The sequence below is a fragment of the Lepidochelys olivacea genome (genome assembly GCF_965140295.1).
Source record: "Lepidochelys olivacea isolate rLepOli2 genome assembly, chromosome: 3".
NCBI classification, from domain to species: Eukaryota; Metazoa; Chordata; order Testudines; family Cheloniidae; genus Lepidochelys; species Lepidochelys olivacea.
This window is the reverse complement of record NC_140413.1, coordinates 142,445,516-142,462,823: the sequence shown is the minus strand read 5'-3', so window position 1 is coordinate 142,462,823 and position 17,308 is coordinate 142,445,516. Positions and strand designations below refer to the sequence as shown.

At 41.6% G+C, this 17,308-nt stretch overlaps 1 protein-coding gene across 2 annotated transcripts in view; it reads left to right on the top strand.

Moving 5' to 3' along the window:
• SMYD3 (SET and MYND domain containing 3) overlaps nucleotides 1-17,308 on the top strand; it is a 650,378-nt gene that overhangs the window by 558,393 nt on the left and 74,677 nt on the right. The gene's annotated exons all lie outside the window — the stretch shown is intronic.

Here is a 17,308-nt window from a genome sequence, read left to right as displayed (position 1 = left end):
CAAGATGCCACTTCAGATCAGCTAAAGATCACCCCAGAATTTGAAACACAATATCCCAAATTTTGTCCTGGGGATCAACACTTCAATATTCCACCCATCTCTTCAGTCTGACATTAGCCTCAAGATGTTAACAGAAGTAATCACAAGTTACTGAAACATATCACTGGTTCCTTATCTAGATGACTAGCTGATAACACAGTTACTCCCTTCTGCAGAGCCATGTGGTGGTGACATGAACCCTGAATATGTTCCTGAAACTTGACAACTAATCCAATAGTGCTCCGTTCCTTTGAGGGGATCTTATCCTCTTGGGATGCATTTCAAAGCAGTCACGGACAGAGTATTTTTAATGCCAGAAACGACACTGAAAGCAAAGGCAAACATTTCTAATCTCAGATGTTGGTTCAACCAACACTTAATCTCTTCAGCCTTTCAGAGTCCTCTGGTGTGAAGTTTCCTTGGGCTTGATCCATATTTGGAATTTACAGTTTTTCCTGATAAAAGCCTGGGCCCGCAGACTGTGTTAGACCTTGACAAATGGATTTTGATCCCTCTCATCACAAAAGCCTACCTCTCCTGGTTGTTTCAAGACTATTGTTTCCGTGGGCTTTGGTCACAATGGGCATGGGTCTGCTGGACTATCCTGGAGGCTCGCTTGGGTTGCCAGAGGACACAGAAAATGTACTACAGTTCATATAAATAGGCTGGACTTCAGAGCAGTCTGCCAGAATCTGTTCACATTCAGGGACACAAACCAGTTTCAATTTGGTCTGACAGTTTCACAGTCATAGGGTCTCTGTACTGCCAAAGTAGGAGTTGGAGGGTAGTTGTCTCCTGGGAGTCCAACCCTTTTAACTCATCTGGGAAGAACAGAATCTCATTACTTTCAGAACCAGCCATCTAGAAAAAAATGTAAATCTTCTGACAGATGCTTTAAGCAGAAACTCTTTCCTGCCAGGGGAATGGAGCCTAGTTCTATCAGAGTTTCACGCTTTGGGAGGTAAGCTCCCACCTGGTAGTCTGGTTCCTTTCTGAATGTCCAGTTCCCATGGCACTGCAGTCAGCACTAATTATTATTTATATTTGTTTTTATTTATTATTTGTATAGTGTTAACCATGCATTCTCCACTGAACAATACACAGAGATGAAGACAGGCTCCCACCCTGGGAGCCAAGAGTCCAAAACAAACATGTAGAGAACAGGGTGCAGTGAGAAAACCAGAAGTTGTTATTTGAAAGACAACACTAGATCTAGTAAACAATCTTCTGGACACTGTTCCCCAGGATATTTTGGTTCACGTATCTCCTCCAAATAAGCATTGAAGCCTGTGGCTGCTTTCCTGGATTCTGAGCCTAACACAAACTCAAATACTCCATCTGAACCTCCAGTTCATAGATTTGATGGTTTGACATGAGAACTTAATCTTGCTCGGTGAAGGCACCTCAGGAAAGGTTATTAATATCTGTCAACCTATCAGGAATGTTCCTCTTCTTTGAACTTCATATTTGGTTTATAATGCCTGATGCCAACCCCCTTATGGACCACTTTCTCACATTTCTCTGAAACCAGTAAGCCTTAAAGCTCTGCTTCTTCTAGCTATAATTTCTGCCATGAGAACTGGAGAATTGTGCAGTATCTTATTTCAGTCCCATTCTTTCACAAAGTTAAGGTGGTTCCCCATCCTTTCTTGCCAAGGGCAACTCATCTGTTTTTCCTGTAATAGTGTGCTCCCCATTCATGTCCAAATCCCTCTAAATCCCTTGAGAGAAAGTTCAGCTCCCTGGAAGTTAAGAGAGCCATGACATTTTATCTTAATGGGATGAAAGAGTCGAGATCATGCTTCAGTGGAGGAAATCTGCAAGGCTGTAGTCTAGTCCACTATTTGTAATTTTTTTAAAGCATTCCTGAATTAATTACTTTGCTTCAGCTTATGCCACCATTGGGCTCAGGACTTTGCAAGCAGTTTTGCTTTCCTTAAGTTCATCTTTCTCTGACTTTATTTGGACACCGCTACTCAGAGTCAGCCAGCATTGACCAGTCAAAAATAATTCCCTTTACCCTGTAAATGCCTCTTCATCTGATACGACCAGAGGTGTTCTATTCTTCTGCCCTCTGATGGACTTCAGATCTACTTGTTCTCTTTTGTTGATGTGTATGTCTTGCTGCACGTTCAGTATTATTCTGATTTGAGTATAGTACTGTGATGTAAGAGAATAGTTAATTTTCTCTGAATTACTATCTTATGTAAGACTAGTGGAGATAGGGTATATATATAGTATAAATAAGTTACTTTTTAGAAATGAATGAATTCAGTTAATTGAATTTATCCTTGCAATTTACAAAATAAAACACTTTTACCTAGATGGATATAAATAACCAGTGTCGTCATGGTCATGCTTTATATCAATTCTGAGGTACTATTGCAAGTCTAGAGTAGTTCTATATGTTTCTTTGGGACTTACTGTCTAAATAATTTTTGAATTATCAAGCCTATAGTCTATATATTTATAAAGTCAAAGTGACACCGATTTGTGATGTCAGTCGACAATATATTATGCTCTCTTTTCAAGAATGTTAATGTAGCACACCTATAGTAAATCCCTGCCTCTACTACAGTCAAAAGATGGTCTGTTGACATTTACATCCTGCCTACATTGCACCCAGCCTGGTTTAGCCAGAATACAGATTGTAATGCAGATAGGCCTAAATGTCCATGCATATAATGCCATCTTTCCTGCCATAAGTAACAGATATGCTTTTCAGTAAATGTCTTCAACTCTCCAATCACCATTAGTGCATACACTGTATTGTGTAACTGAATGACCATGCAAATTATTGGTTTAAGAAACACATTAATGGCTACGCGGATGAACACTTGGAGATAATTTTTATTTAAAACTCAAAACCACAGCACCAACAATACATGCACCAGAAGAACACTTGAACACTTACTACCATGTTGTATCCTTTGCCCTTTACACTTTGTCTGGCTTCTCTCCTTTTAGACTGTGAGCTCTTCAGGACTTTCTTTTGCACTGAGTTTGTACAGTGTCTAAAACACTAGACGCCCCACTCTGACTGGGGTTTTGGAACTACTGCAGTATAGATAATAGCAATAATAATGTTTACAAACACACACTGAGAGACGGTGTGGATTATAGGAAAGCATTTCTTACCAGCAAATTTGTGAGTAATCTGAGATAGCATGAATTTTAGTTAGCCTAACTGAAAATTATTGAAGATAAATAAAAATGACACAGCTGAGATGGAGTCCAAGTTGAAACAGAATTTAGTTGCCATACTGAAGATTCTGTAGTTCTGTAAGTAGAAGGATATTCTAAAAGTGGAGCTGAAAGAAAACAAAGATATTTTTAGCCGTTTAAATCTACTGACATCATGAATTTGACGGATAAGGGAATTCTTTGGAGGCTGGAACCACTTACTAATCTACAGAATGCACCAGTACAATCTCGGAGCACTTGAGTTGCAAATCTAGTTTGAGGCTCCTGTAATTATGATAAAGAAGCAGTTCTTTTCTAAAAGCAATACTTTAAGACCCACATCTTTGCGGAATGATAGTGCAGTACCCTATCAATTGAGATGCCTAGTTTCAAAGCCAACTTTGTGAATATCTGGTCCTGGGTCAGAGGAGTCTGGGATTGTTTGAGAGGTGTGTAAGTCTCCAGCTGAGGGAAAGGTACTTAATTTTCTTCAGAGAATACTTGTTAGGAAGACTTAGAAGGGTGATGCCAAACTGGCAGATCACAGCACGGCATGCATGAGGAATTAAAGGGGAGGAATTTATTTAGTAAAGCCAGATAGTAATTGTCAAATAATGGTTGACCAAACTGTAACTCAGCTATGGTTCAATGAACATTACTGAGCACAGAAGTCCATATTTAATTAATTTCTTATCAAGCTTAGAAGTATTTTAGTAGCCCAGAAATTAAAGTTCTGAGTACTAGTAAGTGTAAAATGTAAATAAACCAGATTTTTCTTATTAAGATTAATATAAACCTATTAAAATGAACTTTATTTGAGCCCACAGCAAGCTGGCATGTGGCTTTGGGTAGAGACGGACTTTTTGTTCTGTGTTTGTACGGCACATAGAACAAGGGGGTGCTGGTCCATGACTAGGGCTCCTAGATGCTACAATAATACAAAATAATTAATAATACTCACTTCTGGTGAGATTGAGCATTAAGAGGAAGAAATCCTGAAGTATGATTTTTCAGCTGACTGCAAAATATGGTAGCTATGATCTATCATATTTGAAGAAGTTTTGCAGTGTATATTTGCTTTTATCCATGTAACCAGCAGCTTACAATCTATAGTAATACATATGTTACTAATAAATACAGTACACAGAGTGCCAAAAACCGTGTGAGAGGAATCTTAGCTAATAACATGGGTTTAATTCTCTGGTAGTCTGCAGTAGAATGGATGTTTTGGTGCGCTGTATTTTCCTAGGAGGTACAGGAAAAGAGATACTAAACCAATGACATTAATTTTAATTAATATTCAATTTTAATCTCATTGAGAAACATTGCAGGGTCAATTAGTCTTCATGCAGCTAAGCTGGTCACTTGGGTTCAGGATCTCCTTCTCCAAGGAGTAGTTGTAGATAGGGACATTGCAGAATTGATGCATTTCTTGCCTGGGAGAGAAAAGCTGATTGCCCTGCTTTTGAAGCATTTAATTGTGACCAATTCTTGGAGTGGTATTGAGAGTGGCTCTGGTAGGTCAAACCAAACAAAGGGCTATGACTGTGGAATTCCTTTGCTTTTGTTGATGTAGTTGCAGTAAACAAGAAAACCTCTCTCTATTCCTCCCTCCCCCCATCTTTCTGAAGATAGTAAAGTCTCTACTTATAAAGACCAGTTTACATTGTTTCCGCCATCTTCACTTCAGTGCCAAAACCTTAGCTGCTGTCCCAAGGAACCTTTTTCCTTCAAGAAATATCACCACCTTCAGCTGTGGTTGCTTGTAGACTCCTAGCTGTTGCGGGTCCTGCACACTTCCCTCCAGAGTCTCCCTCTTGTCTGAGGAGAAGGCAGAGTTTATGTAGTGCCACGTGCTTTTTTGCTCCAGTCCAAGACTAGAAACTAGCATTTGTGTTTATGGCAGGTGGAGTCTAAACCATTGATCCAGTCAGGAGTCTTTGGGCAGTTTGTCTTGAAGCCATTGTTACAAATAGCGACTGTATTTAAATTAGGATAACAAATTGTAAACTCCAGAGGAATTAACCAACAGAATGTGGTTATATATGAAATTTCCTTACTGACCAGTTTTCAATGATGAAAATGATCAAAATGTAATCCCATCACAAAACACAACATTTCTCACATATGCTCTGGTTGAAAATTCACTTAAAAAAAAAAAGTATTTTCCACATCTGTCCCCTAGGTTTTACCTGAGGAAAAAATCACTTTCCATTTTTGTGGAAAGCAATGAAAATATGAAGGCAAAATGTCTTTTTTTTTGTCGAGTAACTGGCAAAGCATGGTTTCTTTTTTCCTCTAGTGATGCAAACTTTTTTTTAACTCAGCTTTACCTAGAGAGTGTATATATGTGTTCACAAGAGGACAGTTTAATATAGTATACTCATGTGATCTGAAGGGTTTCATTTAATATAATCTTTAACAAGAAATATGGATATAAGGCTCATATTCTTGGCTAACTTCCTGGCTCTTCCATATTTCATTGTGACAAAAAAAAGCTCACTAGGTTAGTGAAGTTACAGTGCAAGAGCAGTCAAGCTAATTACAAATATCAGATCTTTCTGGCCACAAACTCACTACTAATTAATTCAAGCATCAGTGGTGACATTTCATTCCGCTCTCCACAAAATTCCAAGAAACTCTCTATCTACCATATAAAATCACTTTCACACTAATTTCTTATTCACTTTTCCTCAGTGCTAGTTCCTGTCAACTTGCTTTATCCTCTACAGGTGGGATTTTTCAAAAACACGTATGTGATTCAAGAGGGCAAATTCTGCTGATATTCAATGCAACTTGTGCTCATAACTCTCTTAGACACTATTGAAAAATCCCTCCTTACCTAAGTAATAGCTTCTAGTAAAGAAATGCGCAGAGTTTTACAGCACAAGTAGGGTTAATTACAAGTAATAATTACAATACTGAGTGCTAATACTGAGAACATTACTATTAACAAAACTTGGAGGTTTACAGATTTTTTTAAAATTGCAAATCAACGTTTGCATTAGGAAATAGCTGTTTCTCACACCTTTTCCATACAGTGTACTATTGTTTGTTTTTCTCTTATGAAACACTGCAACATTTATATGAAAACACACATTTCATAATGTCTGTTTCTTCTCTTAACATCAGAAGTGGCTTTCTAATGCTTGTGAAAGGTGCTGGATTTGCAGCAGTGCTGAGACTCAAGATGTCTGTTTTCCATAAAAGGGGTACAGCACATAGTAGTGGTCATGCAAGTTTGAGCCACTGATCAAATCTGTTATGGGAAAAAACACTGTCACTAAGTATAAGAGGTTTCTTGGTCCTGCTTATAGTCTAGGAGGCTCTGCAGGGAAACATGCATTCTGGGTCTTCAGTAGTCAGCCTGTAAAGGGTCAGTCTTTAGCAAGGTGGGTTGACTTGTACCTCTCTGCCTGCTATGTCTCTGTTTTTGGTTCTTGTATGTTCAGGTTCTGGGTTGTAAGAAATAAAGTAGTGTTATATTGCAGTCTTCCAGAAAGTATATTTTATGTTTTTGTATAACTTCTCTCTGTGTATGCCATGAACAAAACAGTAGAGTGGTCTTATGGTTATAGCACTGGGTACCAGAAGACATAGGTTCTGTTCCCATCCCTGCCACACACTTCCTTTGTGATCTTGGGCAAGACATTTAGGCACCTAAATACCTTTGAGATTCTGGGACTTAACCTTTCGGTGTCTCAGTTTCCTCACCTATAAAATTGGGATATTAAAAGTTGCAGTCCTTGCCACAGGTATTGTGAGGTTAATTACTGTTTGTAAATGTGCTTGGGAATCTTTGGATGGAGTCTCTTTCCCAATAATTACAAATTTGAGGAGTGTTTTTGGAATGCAGACATCTGCTCACTACGATCTGAAGTAAGACCACTGATTCATTTTGCATAGGTCAAGTACAGTAAAAGCCATCAGCTGGTAACATCTTTTATTAATGGGCCAGATGTGAACCAGCAACCTAAAGCTCAAGACTCTAGCCTGTTACCAAGTCCATGAACAATCCAATCTCTTTGTTATGTTTGTCAAGGAAAAACAATACAGTCTAGGTCCAGATAGATCATTTTCATTGCAACAACTCTTCATGGTGAAATGGAATATGTTCTTAATCTAGATGGAACAGAGAACTATCTAGAAGGCTAGGGAGGGAGGAAGGTGAATTATGTGAACTATAGTCCCATTGGGCTATGGATCAGGCGCTATGATAGTTCTAAAAATGTTATCCCTCGTTCAATGAGTGGCACATACCATAAGTAATAGCATAAGGGATCCTGTGGTTGGGGTCTGTTTACCCGACTGTCACTGCCTTGCTGTGTGATCTTGAACAAATAAAATACACTCTGTGATTCAGTTTGCTCTTCTGTAAAATAGGTATAACAATGCCTATCACTCAAGGGTGCTGAGAGCATTAATTATTGTTTGGAGTTTGCTTTGGATGAAAACTACTATAAAGGTGCACATTGTGATTATATTCCATGATTGTGGTGTACTCTAGAGGGAGTGTCCGATGAAGTGCGCTGTAGCTCATGAAAGCTTATGTTCAAATATATTTGTTAGTCTCTAAGGTGCCACAAGTACTCCTTTTCTTTTTGCGAATACAGACTAACACGGCTGTTACTCTGAAAACAGCATAGATGGCATCTATCCCCTTGCCTTTCTTAGGGAGTATCTACCTGGGGGATTTAATCCACAGCCTTTTATGTACGTCAGGTAACTTGCAGTATGCAAATCATACCAATTGTGTGCCCACAGTACGCCTGTTCTGTTTTCAGTTTGCATTGTGTGAACACATGGTTGTGGCGAACTTAGGGTGTAGCTTTCTCGGAAAGTATCTTGTTATACCATGCTTTTTATGTAGGCAATTTGTTTTTGAGCCCAGTATGTTCAATATCCTCTTAAAATCTTTGCATAGGCTTTTCAGTTTAATTATATTCTTGGTATTTGGGTGAATTAAAAGGTAGGGGTGTCATGCATATAACCAGACCCCTTTTGTATTTGTTTATAGATTTTAGCACTGTGCATACACACACAAAACATTTTTTTCTACTTAGGATTAACCTATCCCTCTCTTATTTTTAGGTTTGACTTCTTTTTCCACCTTCCTCTGGAGGGTCATAATTTGAGTCTTTTGGTTTCAGGTAGTTTGTTTGCTGAGCTTTATGGTATGTCCTTTATCTGTGGCTCTTTTGTGCTGCCATTTATGGGCAGTTCTCTCCTTCCTCTATTAGTTAGGTAATTTGCATCAATACAGATGCTTTCTGACTTGCTTTTGGATCCAAAGCCATCAGCAGCTCAGAGACTCTGTCTTAAAAGGGACACAATCATCTTTCACCAGAGTTTTGATTTCTTTCCACTTTCAACTCCTGCTTCCAAAACACACAGTGATTTGAAAAAGAAAACACAACCTATGGTGGCTCTTTTTAGGAGCCCTAATAGGATTTTAATTAAGTACAGTAGCATGTTTTGTTTGCATTTTTTTTACCCCTTTTACTGCACATGTCCTGGGGGAAAATGCACATTCCTTTAATAATTTAACTTCTATAACATTAGCCATATACATTTTTACATAAGGTGTAACTGTTTCTTTTGTGCTCACAGAATTTTCATGTATGCTTATTAAAGTGACATTTTGATTACTCAGAACCTTATGGCTCAGTTTTCCTAATGTTGCTTTTTTTATTTTGTGCCACTTACCCCTGCTGTTGTTCCGGAGGGGCACTATTTTCTTTTTAAATTTCTTATTCTTTTACTACAGCTCTTATCTGCTATTTTGTTACCAAAAAAACAAATCCAGTATCTCTTCCCATTCTCCTCGGTTTGAGTGCCCTGCTGCAGACACGGCTTTGGTCTTTAAAAAGATATTGAACTTTATAAAGCATTGAGGTACCTTAAGGGTTAAATACTAAATACCAAAGCCAAATAACACTAGTTAGCTGTGTCTGGCAAAAAGTGTCAGCTCTCTCTGTGCTTCTTCAACTTAACCTTTAAATGTATTGTAAATAGTTTTTAGCGTTGATAGTTTTTAGTATTTAGCACAGTTAGTATAGCTTAGTTAGCCCGTCCTCGAGAGGCCAGGATGCATATCAACCTACCAGAGCTAAGAATGATATATCTAAGCAATGCATTCCTTCCACTCATTTGATCCTGTCAGACCCAAATAGTGTCAGGCAACCTGATGACTACATAAACAAACAGGGTTGGGGGAGCAAAATCCCTTCCTCTCTGTGTAGAAGCAATCAACTTATGGAACTGGTGCATCAGGAGCCACATAACTTTTTCGGCAGCATATCTACCAAGTGTGTAGAATTCCCTGGCAGACAGTGTCAGCAGGCACTTCTCCACAGACCAACAGTGGGAGATGCACAATTCCATTCTGAACGAGATCTTCACCCAGTGGGGAATGCCATTCTGGGACCCATTCGCCTCCCAAACAGATAAGAAATTTCCCCTGTACTGCTCCAGAGCAACTCTGCACCAGGACTCTAAGGGTGCTGCCCTTCTTCTACCTTGTAAAGACCACCTGAGGTATGCCTTTCCTCCAGCCCCACTGATACCACAAAAGAATTGCTATAACAAAGCTTGAATCATTCTCATCATGCCCAGCTGGCCCCAGTAATTTTTGTTTTCTGATCTTCTGAGGATATCAGCCCATCCTCCTATTCACTTCCATTCCTTTCTGTAGCTGCTGACTCAAGAAACTGGTGTGACAAGACACCGCAACCCAGGCCCTCTTCATCTCATGGTTTGGTATTTAGATGGATGTCAGATCTAGTGCATTTATGTTCAGTGGCTGTTCAGTCTATTCGCAATCAAAGCAGAAAGATTTCCATAAGAAAATGCTATGTGGTTATCTGGAAATATTTCTCTACCTGGACGCAGCAGAAACAATTATCCCCAGAATCTGCAGGAACTCCTATTAGTTAGACTACCTACTCACTCTCAAGACGTCGGGCCTTTCCGTTAGCTTGTTACAGGTGCTTCTTGCTGCAGTCAGAGCCTTTCATCCGCTATACTATTTTTACTCACCCAACAATAACCAGATTCCTGAAGAGGCTCATTAGAACTTTCTATTGGTGGCGAAACCAGCACCACAGTGCGACCTTAATCTTGTTCTTTCAATACTTCCCAGACCTTCCTTTGAATCACTGACTGCCAGCTCCATGTCCTACTATGATGGGGTCCCTGGGGTGTAGCCTGGGACTGTTGTGCCCCCCCTTAACACTCCAGCCTGGGCTGTCTCTCACAATGCTTTGCTAGTGACAAGCAGCAAACCCCTCCAGGCCCTGTTACCACTTAGCCCAACAGCATGTGGAGCCCCACACCCAGCTAGATAGCATGAATGCTCCCATAGCCACTCATGAATCACACAGAGAAAGGCACCAGCCAAATCCCCCCAGTTTCAAGCACTGTACCTCAGGAATATACCGTCTTGCACTGCTCAAGATGGGCAGTGAAGATTTATTAATTGGTTCACCACTTCATCAATGGAAAGTGGATATATACCAGCCTTTGCAAACCTGAGCAGTTTTGCCACACACTTCATACATACTCACTAGTAAAGATAAACAGTAAAACGAATTTATTGACTACAAAAAATAGATTTTAAGTGATTATAAGTGATAGGCAAAAAGTCAGTTAGTTACCAAAATAAAATAGCACGCAGTCTAAGCTCTCAACCTATTAAACTAGGCAACATCTAGGATAAGCAGTTTTTCCCACCCCACTGGATATTGCAGAACTTAATATACAGGTTTTGTCCCTTAAATTTGGACCAGTCTGCTCTGCTAGAGTCTTCATTCCTTTATGAGTGTCCTTGTTGCTTGCAGCATAGGTAGTGGCAGGAGCAAAGGTCTCCTGTGTTCTGTTTTATACCCTCAGACCCATGTGCTTGGAGAACACAAGTCCAGGCATGTCTGGTGGGCATTGCTGAGTCTCCAGGCAAGGTTGAGCAGTTCCCCTGGTGTGGCCTTAGGCAGGTGAGTCATTGAATTGTAGCTCCCTTGCTGGACATCATCCCTTGTTGATGTGGTGTTTGACACCCTGCCCAGGCACTGGTTACTTTCCTTGCTGTTGTCTCTGGGGAGCTAATATCTGGCTGATTCCCCAACTTATAGCATGTTTTATTGACAACCATAAAACACAATCACATAACTTCATATGCACGAAAGATACACATATTTAGGTAGAACAGTAGCTTTCAGCTGATCATAATCTTTTCCCTGATACCTCACATGGCATGCTTTATATGCAAAATCACAATTATATACAGATGAGGAATATGGAGGTTACAGGGCACTCCCCCAAGGTTTAGAATGTCACACCTATCTCTTCATGAAAGTTGCTTGCTTAGTCGCCATCACATCAGCCAAAAGGGTAAGCAAACTGGCAGATGCACCATATACCACATTTCATAACGAAAGGGGGTCTCCCTTCACTTTTATCCAAAATTAATCCCTAAAATAATTTCTGAGTTTCACATGAACCAACCTATTCACTCACTGGTATTCTTTCCAAAATCTCGTACTTCTGATGAGGAGAGAAAACGTCACTCTTTTGCAATGTCTGACAGGCTTTGGTGTTCTATTTGCAGAGAACAAAACCAATTAGGAAAATACCTAGACTGTTGTCGCGTTAGCAGAGCTGTCAAAAGGACAAGCGTTTTCTGCTCAGAAACTCTTGTGGATCTTTGGCTGCATTATTCTTTGTTACCAACTGGTGCTTATTCCTCCCCAGATGGGATAAGAGCCCACTCCACTAGAGCACAGGCTACTTCTGTGGCATCTCTACTGAAAATATGTAGGGCAAGTACAAAACATTATGCATTAGTCCAGACCTCTTCTGCAGATGCAACTGTGGGAACGGTAGTATTACAGACATCTACACCCTCATCCTCATCCCCTTCTCTTGTTTGACTACTGCTTACCAATCTCCCACATGTGGAGTACACATAGGGACCAGCACTCGAAGAAGAAATGAAGTTACTTACCTGTACTGCAAAAAGAAAAGGAGTACTTGTGGCACCTTAGTGACGAACAAATTTATTTGAGCATAAGCTTTCGTGTGCTACAGCTCTTTGAGCTATGTGGACCCTATCTGTATTCTGCTATCTGTCCTCCATCCCCTGTGCAGATCATGGCTGGATTTGGGGTAAGAAGAGGAATTGGAGAGCATCAGTCCACATTTCCATTTATACCCTCTGTTTGGAGCCTGAGGAGAACAACAGTGTGTGGACCAACAGACACTACTAGCTAGAAATCTCCCATCTCAGGTGCACGGTGCTCATGAGACGGGAGATTTCTAGCAAATTCCTGGATCAGTTACACAGTATTCAGCAAAAAGAAAAGGAGTACTTGTGGCACCTTAGAGACTAACCAATTTATTTGAGCATAAGCGTCATTTATGGGCCTGCGAAAACGGTGGATTGGTGGGAGAGGATTGTTTTACAGACTTGGGATGATCAGCAGTGGTGAGAGAATTTCAGGATGGAGAAGGCAAACTTCTTTGAGATCTGTGCAAAGGTGACCCCAAAGCTGCAGCGACAGTATACCAACTTGTGATGCCCCGTGCCCATGGAGAAGCAACTCCCATTGCCATCTGGAAACTGGGGTACAGAAAATTCACGGATTTTGTCAGAAGTTCCACAAATTGAGGATTTATTGCCCAAGTCAATTCCATTCCTTAACTAATATCCTCCAAGTTCTTACTAAGCAAGAGTGATATTATTTGAATAGCGAGACTATAACTTCAGAGGTTTTAAAGCTGCAGGCAGACAGCTTTGGAATGAAATGCTGACTCTTTAATAATGTTACGGTAGCATTGTGGGATATTCATTTCTTGCCAATAACTTAATTAATATCAAAACAAAGCAGTAACTAAAGCTATAGCTATAAATTATTCGCTTACAAGATTTATTTTTTGCCATAAGTAGGAACTTTTTGTTTTTTAAAGAGCAGCAGGCACGCAGAGGCTAAATTAACTCCAGCCATGTGAGTTACATGGGTGGAATGTTGTAATTTGCTGACCCATTGCCGGATCTCCTATTATTTTCCACAAGATTGCTCAATGGATTGGGTTACGAAGCTATTGTTTTCACTCAGAACAGTGTCTGCATTGATTTGAGTTTGGGGTGTGTTAATGGTAACATAAAAGGGGGTCTCACAACACCCTGCCCAAGATTTATCTTACAAAATCATTAAGAAAAAATTGTTGCTACGTCATGTTGCTTAGAAAGACATCAGGAGTGGTGCTTTGTTTTAACCAGAGCTGAGAAGTGAGGGGCAGTATGCAAGTTTCCCAGCCCTCTGTATCCATAGCAAGGAACTAAGCTTTCATTCTTCTCATTTTTCTGATGAAAAATATTACCCAAGGAGGTGGCATTCCAGGACAAGTGAGGAACTCCTCTGAGCTGTGCAACCTGTTGATGTGGTTCCATCTACTGCCTAATAGTGTGAGAGCTGGAATGCATAGTCACTAAAAGGATAGAGAGAAAAAATACTGATAGGCTGAGCTGCTGAACTGGAACATTAGATTGTAGTTAATTCATTAAGATGGGGAGCCATGTGCAGAGTGCAAAGTGAAAACGATAAGCTCTAATCTAAAGAAAAAACAAAACAAAGGTAGAGTTACGGTGGTGTTCAGAGGGATGAAACACATCCATCTAACTATGTAAATGTTTTGATAGACGCAGAAGACTGTTTAAGGTAGGTGTCAGTTACTTAAAGGTAATCAGAATACAGAGAAATACATTGTTAGTGCATTGCTCAATTAATTAGGGCATTAATTGGAAACACAATTTAAATGATATCACAACAAAATATTCTGCTCCAATTTCTGTGAATGGCTTCTTTTCTTCATTTCTTTTTTTCTTTTCTTCATTTCTTGCTTTGACAGCATTTCTTAATCACTGTGGCAATAAAATACCAGGCTAAAGTGAAAGAAATGGAAAACATTTCATGATTGGCCATTGCGAACCATACAGTATCTATGTTGTATTCTAGCTGACAATGTATCATTTCATGTACCACTGTATTTTACCTGATGGTTTTACCTACAAGGTGGTAGTCTTGACCGTGAACATTGGTAATTAGTTCAGGTACCAGATATGAATTTGGTTGATTAAATCTGAATAAAACACTCAAAACATGACCCTCCAACAGTCATCACGGAAAAGTGCTTGCATCCTTGTCACAAATAGAGATCTTTCACATCAAAATGGACACACTTTCAAACTGAGCCTTAGGTGATAGGTTTGATGCCTTCACAGACCTCAGCCTTTTGGACATAAAGTTTGGCAAATCTTATGGCCAAAGTTTGTTCACCCCTTTGGAATGCCATTGACCTTCTCTGTTTCCAGCTGGCTTCCCTTGTTTACCCTATCCTCCCTGCCCTGGGCCTTATTTAAATTGCAGTTGAGTTGGGAAATAAAGAGGGTTCAGGTGTGTGGCTGTGTCAGGGCCAGAGTATGGGTGGCTTGGCTTAGGGGCTAGAGTTGGGCATGGGCCGAGGGTCCAGGAGCCAATTACCAGCAATAAGGCCAGGTTGTAATGCCAGGAGAACAGAATCGAGAGCCAAACTGGAGGGCAGGGACCAAAAGTAAGGATCAAAAACAACTCATGCCTCCCCATGCTGGGGGGGGGGGGCACAATCTAAAGGGGAGGAAACGAGATCACCCATGTGTTTTCTCTGCCCAGTAAACACCCCCTGCCCTGCGCCAAGCCTGGGGCCGCTGCTCTCTCCCTACCCCACATTACCTGTGGAGAAAGAGGTGGTTAGGGACTATTTAGAAAAGCTGGACGTGCACAAGTCCATGGGGCCGGACGAGTTGCATCCGAGAGTGCTAAAGGAATTGGCGGCTGTGATTGCAGAGCCATTGGCCATTATCTTTGAAAACTCGTGGCGAACGGGGGAAGTCCCAGATGACTGGAAAAAGGCTAATGTAGTGCCAATCTTTAAAAAAGGGAAGAAGGAGGATCCTGGGAACTACAGGCCAGTCAGCCTCACCTCAGTCCCCGGAAAAATCATGGAGCAGGTCCTCAAAGAATCAATCCTGAAGCACTTAGAGGAGAGGAAAGTGATCAGGAACAGTCAGCATGGATTCACCAAGGGAAGGTCATGCCTGACTAATCTAATCGCCTTCTATGATGAGATTACTGGTTCTGTGGATGAAGGGAAAGCAGTGGATGTATTGTTTCTTGACTTTAGCAAAGCTTTTGACATGGTCTCCCACAGTATTCTTGTCAGCAAGTTAAAGAAGTATGGGCTGGATGAATGCACTATAAGGTGGGTAGAAAGTTGGCTAGATTGTCGGGCTCAACGGGTAGTGATCAATGGCTCCATGTCTAGTTGGCAGCTGGTGTCAAGTGGAGTGCCCCAAGAGTCAGTCCTGGGGCCAGTTTTATTCAATATCTTCATAAATGATCTGGAGGATGGTGTGGATTGCACTCTCAGCAAATTTGCGGATGATACTAAACTGGGAGGAGTGGTAGATACGCTGGAGGGCAGGGATAGGATACAGAGGGACCTAGACAAATTGGAGGATTGGGCCAAAAGAAATCTGATGAGGTTCAATAAGGATAAGTGCAGGGTCCTGCACTTAGGACGGAAGAACCCAATGCACCGCTACAGACTAGGGACCGAATGGCTAGGCAGCAGTTCTGCGGAAAAGGACCTAGGGGTGACAGTGGATGAGAAGCTGGATATGAGTCAGCAGTGTGCCCTTGTTGCCAAGAAGGCCAATGGCTTTTTGGGATGTATAAGTAGGGGCATAGCCAGCAGATCGATGGACGTGATCGTTCCCCTCTCTTCGGCATTGGTGAGGCCTCATCTGGAGTACTGTGTCCAGTTTTGGGCCCCACACTACAAGAAGGATGTGGAGAAATTGGAGAGAGTCCAGCGAGGGGCAACAAAAATGATTAGGGGTCTGGAACACATGACTTATGAGGAGAGGCTGAGGGAACTGGGATTGTTTAGTCTGCAGAAGAGAAGAATGAGGGGGGATTTGATAGCTGCTTTCAACTACCTGAGAGGTGGTTCCAGAGAGGATAGTTCTAGACTATTCTCAGTGGTAGAAAAGGACAGGACAAGGAGTAATGGTCTCAAGTTGCAGTGGGGGAGGTTTAGGTTGGATATTAGGAAAAACTTTTTCACTAGGAGGGTGGTGAAACACTGGAATGCGTTACATAGGGAGGTGGTAGAATCTCCTTCCTTAGAAGTTTTTAAGGTCAGGCTTGACAAAGCCCTGGCTGGGATGATTGGGGATCGGTCCTGCTTTGAGCAGGGGGTTGGACTAGATGACCTCCTGAGGTCCCTTCCAACCCTGATATTCTATGATTCTATACCTGCAGGGTGGGGACCTGTTTCCTTCTCTTCCTGCACCTCCCCCCGGCATGTTTGGCCACTCTCCCTGGCAGCTGGCAGGGAGCGGGGAGCCACTTCTGTCTGAGAGCCTGGCTGGGAGGCAGCGGCAGCCTGCTTTCTGCTTGGGCTTGGGGACAGGGGCTGAGCGAACTGAGGGAGTGGAGGGCGGGAGCCAGGAGACAGTTATCAAGAGTCAGGTCAAGCCAGAATACTGGGAGGTCAGGATCAGAAGGCAGAAACAGGTAAACACTGGACCAGCAGTGGGTGGCAGGATGAAGCCCGTTGTACAGGCAAATGCCTGTTCTTCTTCAAGAGCTTGCTCATGTTCATTCCACATTAGGTGTGCGTGTGCCGCATGCTCCATTGCAGGGCCTGATAGATTCAAGCTTATCAAAGTCTAAGGTCAGGTTTTCTAAGGAGGCAGAGCATAGAAGGTGTAGCCTAGAGGCTGGGGAGAGGGGCGTGAAGGTAGCGTTAAGCTACCTTTTCCCTTCCCAAATTCTGGGCTGCTCTATGGGCCAGTGTGGCCCCTGGTATAAGTTAAAACAGTACTGAAAGGATTCTGCAGCCGAGAATTGCCTGCACTCCAACTATTCACCCTACTACTCCGAGCATGGCCCTATGCCTGAGGCTGCAGCGTGGGAGGCATAGGGCTCTGTATACCAGCTCTGAGCTGCCCCTGCATTAGGGAAATTCCCTGTGACTGCTCTGCCATCTT